At 48.7% G+C, this 10,528-nt stretch overlaps 1 protein-coding gene across 4 annotated transcripts in view; it reads right to left on the minus strand.

Moving 5' to 3' along the window:
* ZMAT4 (zinc finger matrin-type 4) overlaps nucleotides 1-9,378 on the minus strand; it is a 380,296-nt gene extending 370,918 nt beyond the window's left edge. For 2 of the 4 annotated variants that reach the window (XM_016959387.4, XM_016959386.4), the window contains exon 1: nucleotides 9,208-9,366. The gene's annotated coding sequence lies outside the window, so the exon portion shown is untranslated. Of the gene's footprint in view, nucleotides 1-9,207 lie in introns of all 4 variants that reach the window. The other 2 variants (XM_009455235.5, XM_063817046.1) reach the window with 2 other exon arrangements.
* Between the last annotated feature and the right edge of the window lie 1,150 nt (nucleotides 9,379-10,528).

Consider the following 10,528-nt stretch of genomic DNA (forward strand, 5'->3'; position numbering starts at 1 on the left):
CCATCAGAGCTGTCACCTGCTTAGAGAAGGTGCCCCAGAGCCCCTAGGTGGCCCTGGCACCCATCACAGAGCCAGCCAGCTGTGACTTTCACCCTGTGGAGACTGTCTCAGGCTGCCCAGAGTTTATGCAACAAAGGAAACCACAGCAGGGAGCAAACACATTCTGGAAAAGCATTAACAAATGCGACACTCCATCAGGAGGAGACCCAGAGGGCCACCTCGGGGGGACCCGCAGCACCCAAAGTCCCTGCTGTAAATGGAATAGCTGCCACACATGCATTTGGTCTTAATTAATAAGTGGATTAAGCCAAAGGCATGGCTTCTGGGAAGGAAGGATGACAGGAAGAAAGGGTGGCTTCACACCTTCTTGCAGAAATCTACCACCCCCTTCTAGAGCACACGGAACCCCCAGAGTAGCCCACTCTGAAAAGAGCATGGTGTGGGGCAGTAAAGTTTCTTGTTTTCATACCTAACAAAACCACTCACTGACTTTGTGACCCTGACCAAGACAGCCTTTTGCTCGGAGCCTCAACTTCTCTGCTTGTGAAATGAGCAGATATATGTGATGCACCCCTTGAAATGCTAAGACAGGCCTGACCACTGCAGGTGACAGGGCCCGGAGGTGGGAATGCAGCGAAGAGGAATGAACAAGGATATTCCCTGCACAGGGATCTTGCACACTTCACATCTGGCTGCAGCAGAGGTCCAGCCCTTACTGACGAAGCAGGCGGCACTTGCCGCATTTCACGTGAGCGTTTATCTTCTCCCACCAAATGGACTCAGGATACAGGCATTTCACATCTTAGTGAACAGCATCGCACCCAGCTTTGCTACATGGATAGTCACTACTTGAACATTTGTGGTTGGAATGACTGATTTAGAAAGCATGTTGTCTAATTTGTAAAATAACATGTTTACTGGAGGAAATTTGGATAGCACAAAAAAGTTTAAAGAAATCAAAAGTCATATGTTTCCCAAAATGCAGTGATAACCACCATGAAAATTTTGATAATATAATATTCTGCTCTAGTTCTCAGGACTACATACACCTTTTGTTTTAATTGCAATTATACTCTATTTACTTTTAAGTCTTTACTTACTTAATATATATTATTAGCATTTTCCCATATTCTTATGTATTATTCAATGTAATTTTAATAGTTTTCTTGATTTCCATTTTATGGAGGAACCATAATATATTTAATTAATGCCTCCATGCAATGTTTGCTGTAATGAATAATGCTGAAAGGAATATTCTTAATTAGAACTATTTTGCACATCTCTATTTCCTTAGGATAAACTCCTAGAAGAGGAATTGCTGACTGGTTCAAAGGGTATATTTTTTTGAGACACATCTCCTATGTTTCCAAATTATCTCATTTCACATATCCACCAGCTAAGTCTAAAAATGTCCATTTCCCAGCAACACTGGATATTACATGATCATTTTTAATTTCTGCTAATCTGTTAAATGGATAACGATAACTTGTTTTAATTTCACATTTTTGTTATTAGTGAGGAGAGACACTTTTCTTTTACATATTTTTCTTACTTCTTTTGTTACATGAACTGTCTATTCCCATTCTTTGCTCACTTCTCTATCAGGGAAAGGCTGATTTTTAAAAACACTTTTTGAAAAAGAGAATGAATCCACAAACCCCTTGAAAGACCCCATTCCCCACGTCTCACGAACACCTCCACTGAAGCATTAATTTAAATGTCCAGTGTGGATCCTTCTCCTATAGTTTAAACCCATTTCCTCCCATCCCATCTTCAGAGGGAACACTGCTCTCTCTTTCACCTAACACTATGACCTTTCTTTGTCACCTGTCAGCTTCTCCTCCCGGGGATGAATAATTCCTTTTCATTTTTCCCTGATCTAGTGTAACTTATGAAGTCAAAGTATCGGCTTCTGATGCTGCCCTCCTCCCCCTCCCCATTGCCACTGTCTTCCTGCGGGCCCTCGCCATTTCTCACCTGGACAGCAGCAAATTACTTCTGAACTGGCCTCTCTCCTTTGCGCCCCTCTCAAACCTCACCTCCACTCTTCATTTCACAACTGCTGGACCATTTTTCCTAGATGCAAATGTGAGCATGTCATTTCCTGCCTGACAGTTTTCGCTCCTTCATGTGGCAGTGGCCCCTCCCTCCCTACCTGGTGGGCACCCACAACCCTACCTCCCCTTGCCCCCAAAACATGCCTCGTATGGGCAGATTCAGCAACATCCACATCTCACCGACACATTGTGCCAATCATGCGCTGGATGGAGTTTTGCCACCATGGCTCCCTCTTTCTTACCCTCCTCCCATCCACCTGATGGTACCTATTCAAGCCTCAGGTCCCATTCAGGTGTTCCTCACTCCCAGAGGCTCCTCTGCCCACCCCAAATAAGGAGAATCATGGTGTACCCTACACCCAGATGCACTCTATCCACCTAATACACCTGACTATATTCCAGTAATGTCTGCAGCATCAAAATCCAGGGCAGGGGCTGGATGCGGCAGTGTGTGCTTGTAATCCCAGAGCTTTGGGAGCTAAGGTGGGAGGATTGCTTGAGGCCAGGAGTTCGAGGCTACAGTAAACCATAATTGCACCATTGCACTCCAGCCTGGGCAACAGAGTGGGGAGAGGAGAGGAGAGGAGAGGAGAAGACTTGAGAGGAGAGCAAGGGGGAAGGGGGAACGGGGAAGGAGGAGGGGGGAGGGGGAAGGGGAGGGGGGAGGGGGAAGGGGAGGGGGAGGGGGAAGGGGAAATTGAAGACAGTGTGGTGATCTCAGTGAACATCATTGTGAGTGGTAAGGACACATGGTGGTCACCGGGTTGGCCACCCTGCCTGGTGTATCCCTTGGGTTCTCTCCATGGGCCATGTGGGCTGCTCTGCCCTCTGCAGATGGGCACTGTGGTCCCTGGGTTTCCTCCCTTTCTGGGCTGACCCACCGCTCTTCCCGCATCTGCACCTTCCCAAGTTTGAGCCTGTCTCACACCTTGGGCTCCCTGCCTGGCCCACCAGCCCCTGGCGTTCCCTGGGCCCTCTGCCCCTGAGGCTTCTCCACGCCTTGTCTCAGCCAATCCCTGGAAGGGCACCCTGCCCTGCTGCCTGAGGGGCTGATGGTCTCGCTGGGCCAGTTGCTGCAGGAGAAAAAACCCCTCTTCCTTCTGGTAGATCCCCTAGTGCCTACCTCCGTGCTGGGCACAAAGGCCCAGGATGCCTTTGTTAGCACAGGGACACCCTGGCCAGCGAGGGGCATGGAAGGGTTGCGCCTCCCCACACTCACTGCCGACCCTGCGCTGTCCTCTTGATGCCTAGCTCATCACTAACTGGGGTGCTTTCTTCTTTCTTCTCAGGGCTACACACAGAATGGTTTTATTTTGTGGTGCTCAGTTCACCAATTTATCTTGCTTCCTACTTGGCTCAAACCAACACAAAGCAAAACCCTCCACAGCTGGTCACAGCCTCATTCTCAAAACTGAGACTTCCCGACTTCACTGACAGCCTGCCTTTGGGTCCGGAGCTAGGCCACCACGTGTGTGGCGGTGCGCACTCTCCACTGGGCCACCACTCCACCCTCCCTGAACGCCCTCACATGGTATGTTTCATCCCGTTCCGTAAGGTAACAGGTGATTTGTCTTACCTAGAGTGATCCCATGCTATGGGCCCATCTTATTTCATTTATCCAATGAGAAGTTTGCAGAGATATCTAAAGTCTTTCTTCCCTTCATAAGATTCAGATTAAGTATCTCATTGCCCCAGTGTCTCTCTTCTCATCCTCTTCTGGTCTACCCATCCCCTCCTCTCAGCTCTGGTTTCTAGAACACATTCCCACCACCCTGGCCTCACAGCCACACTCAGGAGCCCCCCCAGGGATGGGTCAGCAGCCCCTCCCAGCCACTCAACCAGAACTAAAGAGTCATCGGCATAAACAGGGAAGCTGGAGTGGAGTGCATGGTGTTAGTAACAGGCACTCAATAAATATTGCTTAACCACAGGTGTTCCTGTCTTTGCCATTTGGTTACAGAGAAATTAGGAGCCTAGAGAAAGCAAATGGTCTATTCAATTTGGAAACAAGAAGAAAATGAACTACAAAGCAAATAACACTGACTTGGGAGATGGAGGACCTGGATTCTGGTCCTCCCTCTGCTATCAGCTCGCTGTGTGACAACGCCAAGGCCTGTTACCTCTCTGGGCATCATCTGCCACATCTGGAAGTGAAAGATTAGACTTAATGAATGATTCCCATGCAATAGACAGAATCTGCCAGTCCAGGTGGCAGCTGGTGCAGGGCAGGGGAAGGGTCTCCAGGCTCAGGGAAATAGGTAGGGGCTCTCATCAGCAGAGGGCACAGATGCCTGCACTCCATGGCCCTTGCCTTCCCCTCCTCACAGATCTGTGGCTCCTCCCTCAGCTAAAAGCCCCTGCTTATCCGTTTCCTAAAGATCATCACAGAGGCTCAACAACCTTCCCTTTTTAACATCTCTTGCTGATGGAAAATTCTTCCTCATATCTAATCTAAGTCCATCTGCTGCAATTTCTGTCTATTTTCTCTAGTTCAATCCTTGCTGGAGATGGAGAACAGCTGGTCGCCATCCTCCATATAACATCCCCTCCTAAACCAAAATCAGTTATTACATCAGCCCTCATCCTGTGCTTCTTCTGTTACAACATCTTCCGAGCTGCCCTCATGGATTCCAGCTCTGAAAGCATCGCTGATCACCATGGCCCGCACGAGAGGATGCTCTGCAGGCTCCGAGAGCTTCCAGAGCTGTAGCATCTGCAGTGGGATGTAGGGCTCTGTGGCAAAATCAAGAGAGAAGGTTGGAGCGGAAAGGAGCCTGTGAGAACGTAGTCCTGACCCCTGGCTCCATATCTAAAGGGACTAAAAGTCAGAAAAGGCACATAAGCACATGCCCAAGTTCAAATCTGAGGGATCTAGCTCAAGTGCCAGAGCCCAGATAGTAAGATCACAAAGCCCTGGGACACTGCAGCATGTTTTCAGCATGGGTCAGAGCAGGACCAGCCAGAGCTAAAAAGCGAAGGCCGCCGTTCCCCACTCTGCTCCCCATCCAAACTCAGTCTGCCTCTGCCCAATCCCACTAGCAGCTGCCTGGAATTTGACTGTGCACATCTTTTGTTTTCTTTCCAACTTTTTAATTTTAGGTCCGGGGGTACATGTGCAGGTCTGTTATAATGGATAAATTGCATGTGGCAGGGGTTTGGTGTACAGATAGATTATTTCATCACCCAGGTAGTAAGCATAGTACCTGATAGGCAGGTTTTTGATTCTTACCCTCGTCCCACCCTCCACCCTCAGGTAGGCCCCTATTGTTCCCCTCTTCGTGTCCACGTGTACTCAATGCTTAGCTCCCACTTATAAGTGAGAACATACACACATCTTTGATTTCCTTTAAGAATGTAAATACCTCTGTAAGTAGCAACACTATTAACTGTTCACACCTTAGTATGAATGAGTAGATTTGATCCTTTCCAACTATTAACAGATTTAGGGGTGAGAACAAAGAGCAAAGAAACTGAGAGCACAGCAGGCAAATTTCCCTGCATGCTAATGTTTCCAAGGTCAGCTCTGTGCATGGGGCTGCAGCAGGCGCAGGCCTCAGGACAGTGGCACAGTGAGGGCTTGCGGCTGGTGGGACTCTCCAGGTGTCAGACAGGACTGTGCTTCGAAGCATCTGCCCTGTCTGCCTCATGCAGGTCAGCTGCACCACTCCAGGTGCTCTGGTGAGGTCTGCATAGAACTGAACTTGGGGACAGGATTACCTCATTGCTCCCCTAGGGTAGGCTCCTATCACATTCCACAATTCCTGATGTCCCCTGGTTAACTGTTTCAGGAGTGAGGTGCACAAAACATCTACAATTAGATCTCCACCCTGGGGCCCCCTGAAATGACAGGAAGGAAGAAACAAAAAGTAACCAGGAAAGAGAGGTAACCCTACATGTCAGATTAAGATTACCCAGGTACCCGCTTCAGTGTGAAATAGCTCCCAAGGGGGAATGGAGGAAGGGAGGAAGGGGCACGAGCATGGGAAGGAGAGTGAGTCGGATGAACGATTTACTCATAATTTGGGCTATGAAATTTTCCTAAATGAAAGATGAAGAGGGAAAATAGCAGAGTGTGGTGAATACATTTCAGGGTCTAGGTTTCAAAACAGCCTTCACCCCACCTTGAATACATGGAAATAGCGTGCTCCAACCTCTTCAACTTTCTGAGGTGTTCCAGAGTGTTTCAAATCTCCAGACACACCTTCCCCTAGGACGGGAAGGGAATTCACACATCCACAGGAAAAAAAAAAAACAAGACATTGTAAAAGCGTTTACCAAAACAGCGAACACAATAGGCGTGCTTATTAGAGTTCCCCAAAACCACAAAATTAAATTTTAAAGCAGAAGGCAAAAAGGCTCTTCTCTGATAAAAATTTTAATATGTTTTCAGTCTTATTTCAGGGGACAATTTTCTTTAACAGAAAAATCAGCACAAAATGACAAGATCAAAGTAGGTTGGCAAAAAGATTACTTACTGATATGTTTATGATGAAAAGGGATAACAGAAGGATGACAGGGATGGAGGGACAGAGGGGTAAGGAGAGGACTTTTATTTGCCAGGTAACTCACGCAGGGCTTGGAAAAGGAGAAAGACACAACCCCTTCCCACCACAGTGGTTAAAAGAGAGAGAGATCCAGTTTGGCCAATTGGGAAGAGGAGAAAACGCTGGGTCTGTGGATAGTGCTTATCCAGGGTCCTGGCCAAAGCCATCATGTTTGATGAAATGACAAGTAACACATTTAATTTCCTAGGCATCCATCGGTCCTTGCATACACAAACAGGCACCCAGCTTCACAAGGAGTTAATTAGCCTAACACCAGCAATTAAATTCTCCAAACTGGATCGCAGCAGAGGCGCTGGGTCCTGGGTTTCACACCTCACCCCATCCAAGGTGAAGCTGTGATGAGGGTGTTTTGCACTTTGTCAATTATTTTTCAGCTCCTAGGATCCTTTTTTTGGTCTAAAGTTGTTATTTTAATGATCTCTGTTCCGAATGGGGAAATACAAGAAAGAGGATTGAGGAGGAGGCAGAGGGAAGGAAAGCGAGCGCTCCAGCGTGTCCCACTTGTACTTTCCAAGGCCCCCTCCGCCCCCTCCCCCCACACTGCCTCTTCCCTCTGTGCATGAGTCACCCTTCAGGAGCTGTTTCAAATGCCTTACTTTTAATGTTTCCTATCACGATAGAAATCCAACAGATTGGCATCAATTAAAGGGAACCCCCAGTTTTGCAATCCTCAAACTCAAAAGCATTTTCTGGTTTCCTTACTGCCTTCATGAAAACCAAGGTGCTCTCATGCAAGATCCCCCACGTGCTGGGGGCTGCCCCTCCTGGGCTCCCTGGGGGTCACGTGCCCTGGAGAGGCCACAGAGGACGACGTCCATGACTAACCATGCCCACCGGCTGGGAAAAGTTCAGCTTCCGCTCCAGGCCCCCCAAACACAAAAGGATTATAATTGGCAGGGCTGCAAAATTGTTTTGTTTACTGTTGGATAGGATGTACAGAAGAGAACGCTGATGGTATTTTGACACCCCCCCCCCCAAAAAAAAGTGGGCAGGCATTTTCTTTAACCATTGTGAATAGAGTTTCAATAATCACAGTTCCCACCCAAAATAGCTGCCTACAGGAGGTGGAGGAGAATCTGTTGTGGTGGTTAAAGAAAATAAGAATTAAAAAGTGGAAGGGATTTGTGGAGCTGGAGAATCAAGACTGTCATCTGCATCTCTGTGGAAGGGTGCCCTGAGGAAGAGGTGTCACTGGAGAATCCCTCCCAGAACATGCAGTCTTGTCAGGACTGGGAATCGAACTCCCCAGCTGCGGGTTTAACGGAAATCAGAGGGATGAAAATCATCTAAACTCTTCAATGCCCCTAGGACTTGGAAGATCACCCCCAGACTATCAGCTTCAGAGTATCCCGCAGGTAGGCAGCGCACCTGGTGAAGTGCGGTGGGCACACAAGCAGAAGCTGCCTTCGCAGAAGAGGAAGAAAGTTCGAGACCAAGCACATCGCCTGCTTCCCCATGGGTCCCTGCTTCCTAGTGACTCACCTACCTAATATCTCCCTTTAGCAGAAGCCAAAGGCGGAGGAGGCAGGGGGAGAAAGGAGTTTCCCAAGGGTCTCAGAGCAAGAGAGGCCCCTGAGGTCTCGCGATTTAGAATGCTCAAGGGTGCTTCTGGGCTGAACCAGCTGCCTGCCGGGGTGAGCTGTTTTACTTCAAGAGCAGTTAGCAGAAGCAGTGTGGATGGTGACTTCAGCACCACCTCTGCCACAAATGCACCTGTGCACCAAAACAACCTGCGCACCTACACGGAGCCACCCCCTCCACCAGCCTCCACCTCCCAGAGCTGCGGGGATGCTCCGGGCCAGGCACCCCTTCTGGGGACAAGGGTGTAAGCTTCACACGGTACCAAACCGAACTCTCTATCCCGTTTTTTGGCTTTTTCTTTTTTTTTTTTTTAAGGACACCCCAAGCCTGGAAAGTCTTCCAGAGTTTTCGGGAGCTAATTAATTATGTGATTTCCTCTCCTCTGAGAACTGTTTTGCTGGCGTGTCACCAAGTTGTCACGTAGGTGCCCACCAGGTCACACAGAATAGCCCATCCTCACCCACCCACCCCAGGGAATGTCTCCTTCCACCAAATAAAATGAACTGAGACAGGCAGGAAGGAGGCAGAAGTTTGAGGAAGGACTCCAGTTGAAGGTCACAATAGTTTGGGGAAGGCAGATCAAGGTAATACGAAGGGGACAGACCCTATAGCGGAAAACACAAACAACCAATCACGTTTCTCGGAACCAGCCTATCCATGATGGGTGCACCAGGAAACAGCACACCCTGGGATCCAACTTCTTTCACCCAGCACACCCGAATCTCCACCCCAGCCCTGCAGACACCCTAGCCCGAGACCAGACCTATTTAGACAGACCTGAGCGCAGCTAATTAGGAGTAGTAAACAAGCCCATTTCTTGCCAGCGCAGAAGTTTCCCAAATTGTCCGCTTGTTTTCCTCCCAACAAAAGACAGTGATTTCCCACCTTTATCACATTTCCTCCCAGAAACTTTTCTTTCTGCAATCCCTCCACCTAGGCTAAACTGCAAAGCCACTGGCAATGGAGACGCAGGCGCTGCACCCCCGGGACGCAGGCAGAGGTACCTTTTCCGCGAAGCAGAGGGGCCGCCGGTGCCCAGAGGCCAGCTGCCCTGCCGAGCAGTAGAGCGAAGCTGTGGGCTGGAGCACGCTGAGGATTACGCGTTCCTGTCTCTGCGACCAGACCTTTCGGCAGCTCGGACCAACTGTGCTAGCGATGCACTTAGCAATTATCTGCTGGCGCCGACGCCCCGCCCTCTGCTCTTGCGATTGGCTCTCCAGTCCCGGGCAGGACTGCATTGGTTTCAGCCGACCTCACTCATTGCTTTGGCTCCTACTATTATCTAAGCCATCAAAGGAAATAATTCCATGTTTCATTGACAACCTGTAAGGCTCTCCTCCAGCCCAATGTGGGGGCAGGACCGGGAGGCCAGTGGAGAGAGGGGAGATGAGTAGGAAAATGTGGGGGAGCGGGGTAGGGGAAGGAGGTGGAGGGGAGAGGAAAAGGAGAAGATGTGGGGGGTAGGAGGGAGAGAGAGAGAGAGATGGAGCTATCAAGCAATCAGATTCTTGCTCTAGCATTTTAACTTCCACAAAACAGAGCCCATAGCAACAATTTTCTGGCTTTATTTTCCCCCTAACTGGTAAATGTTGCTGAGGGCAGAGAGAATAATAACTATAGGGTGTCTGCCGGCATGAGACACACTCTAGAAAGCCGAGCAAGGTTGAAGGCTGAAGGAATGGAGTAATGCTTTTCACAGGGCCACCCTGGAGGACATGTGAAGGACATGGCAGATTGCTTGGGGAGCATGGTAGGTGCATACCTGGAGTTTATCTATCAGTACTTTATCTCACAGTCCCCCTCATCCCCCAACCTGAGGAGACAATTTTCCTTTGCACCCTGTCCAAAGAGTCTCAGAAGAGCTATTCTTAAAATCCATAAAACTCTGGACTTTCTCACTGTTCTCACTGGGAGGTCCAGAAAGCCAAGCATTCTAGAGCGAATGATTCTGCTGGGACCCTCACTTTGGTTTATTCTGACATGGCTTAAATTAATCGCTTAGACTTTCGTCAACAACCTACGCACGTGAAGAGAGAACATACCCATCAAAGGGTGGGAACAGCTTAAACACCTTTCCTTGTTCACCAAGAAATCATAAAGTCTCACCCTAGTTAAAATGGCTTTTATCCAAAAGACAGGCAATAACAAATGCTGGCAAGGATGTGAAGAAAAGAGAATGAACCCTCCTACATTGCTGGTGAGAATGTGAATTAATGCAGCCACTATGGAGAACAGTATCGGGGTTTCTCAAAAAACTAAATATAGCGCTACCATCTGATCCAGCAATCCCACTGCTAGGTATATACCCCCAAAAAAGAAATCAGT

Source organism: Pan troglodytes, chromosome 7 (genome assembly GCF_028858775.2).
Source record: "Pan troglodytes isolate AG18354 chromosome 7, NHGRI_mPanTro3-v2.0_pri, whole genome shotgun sequence".
Classification (NCBI taxonomy): domain Eukaryota; kingdom Metazoa; phylum Chordata; class Mammalia; order Primates; family Hominidae; genus Pan; species Pan troglodytes.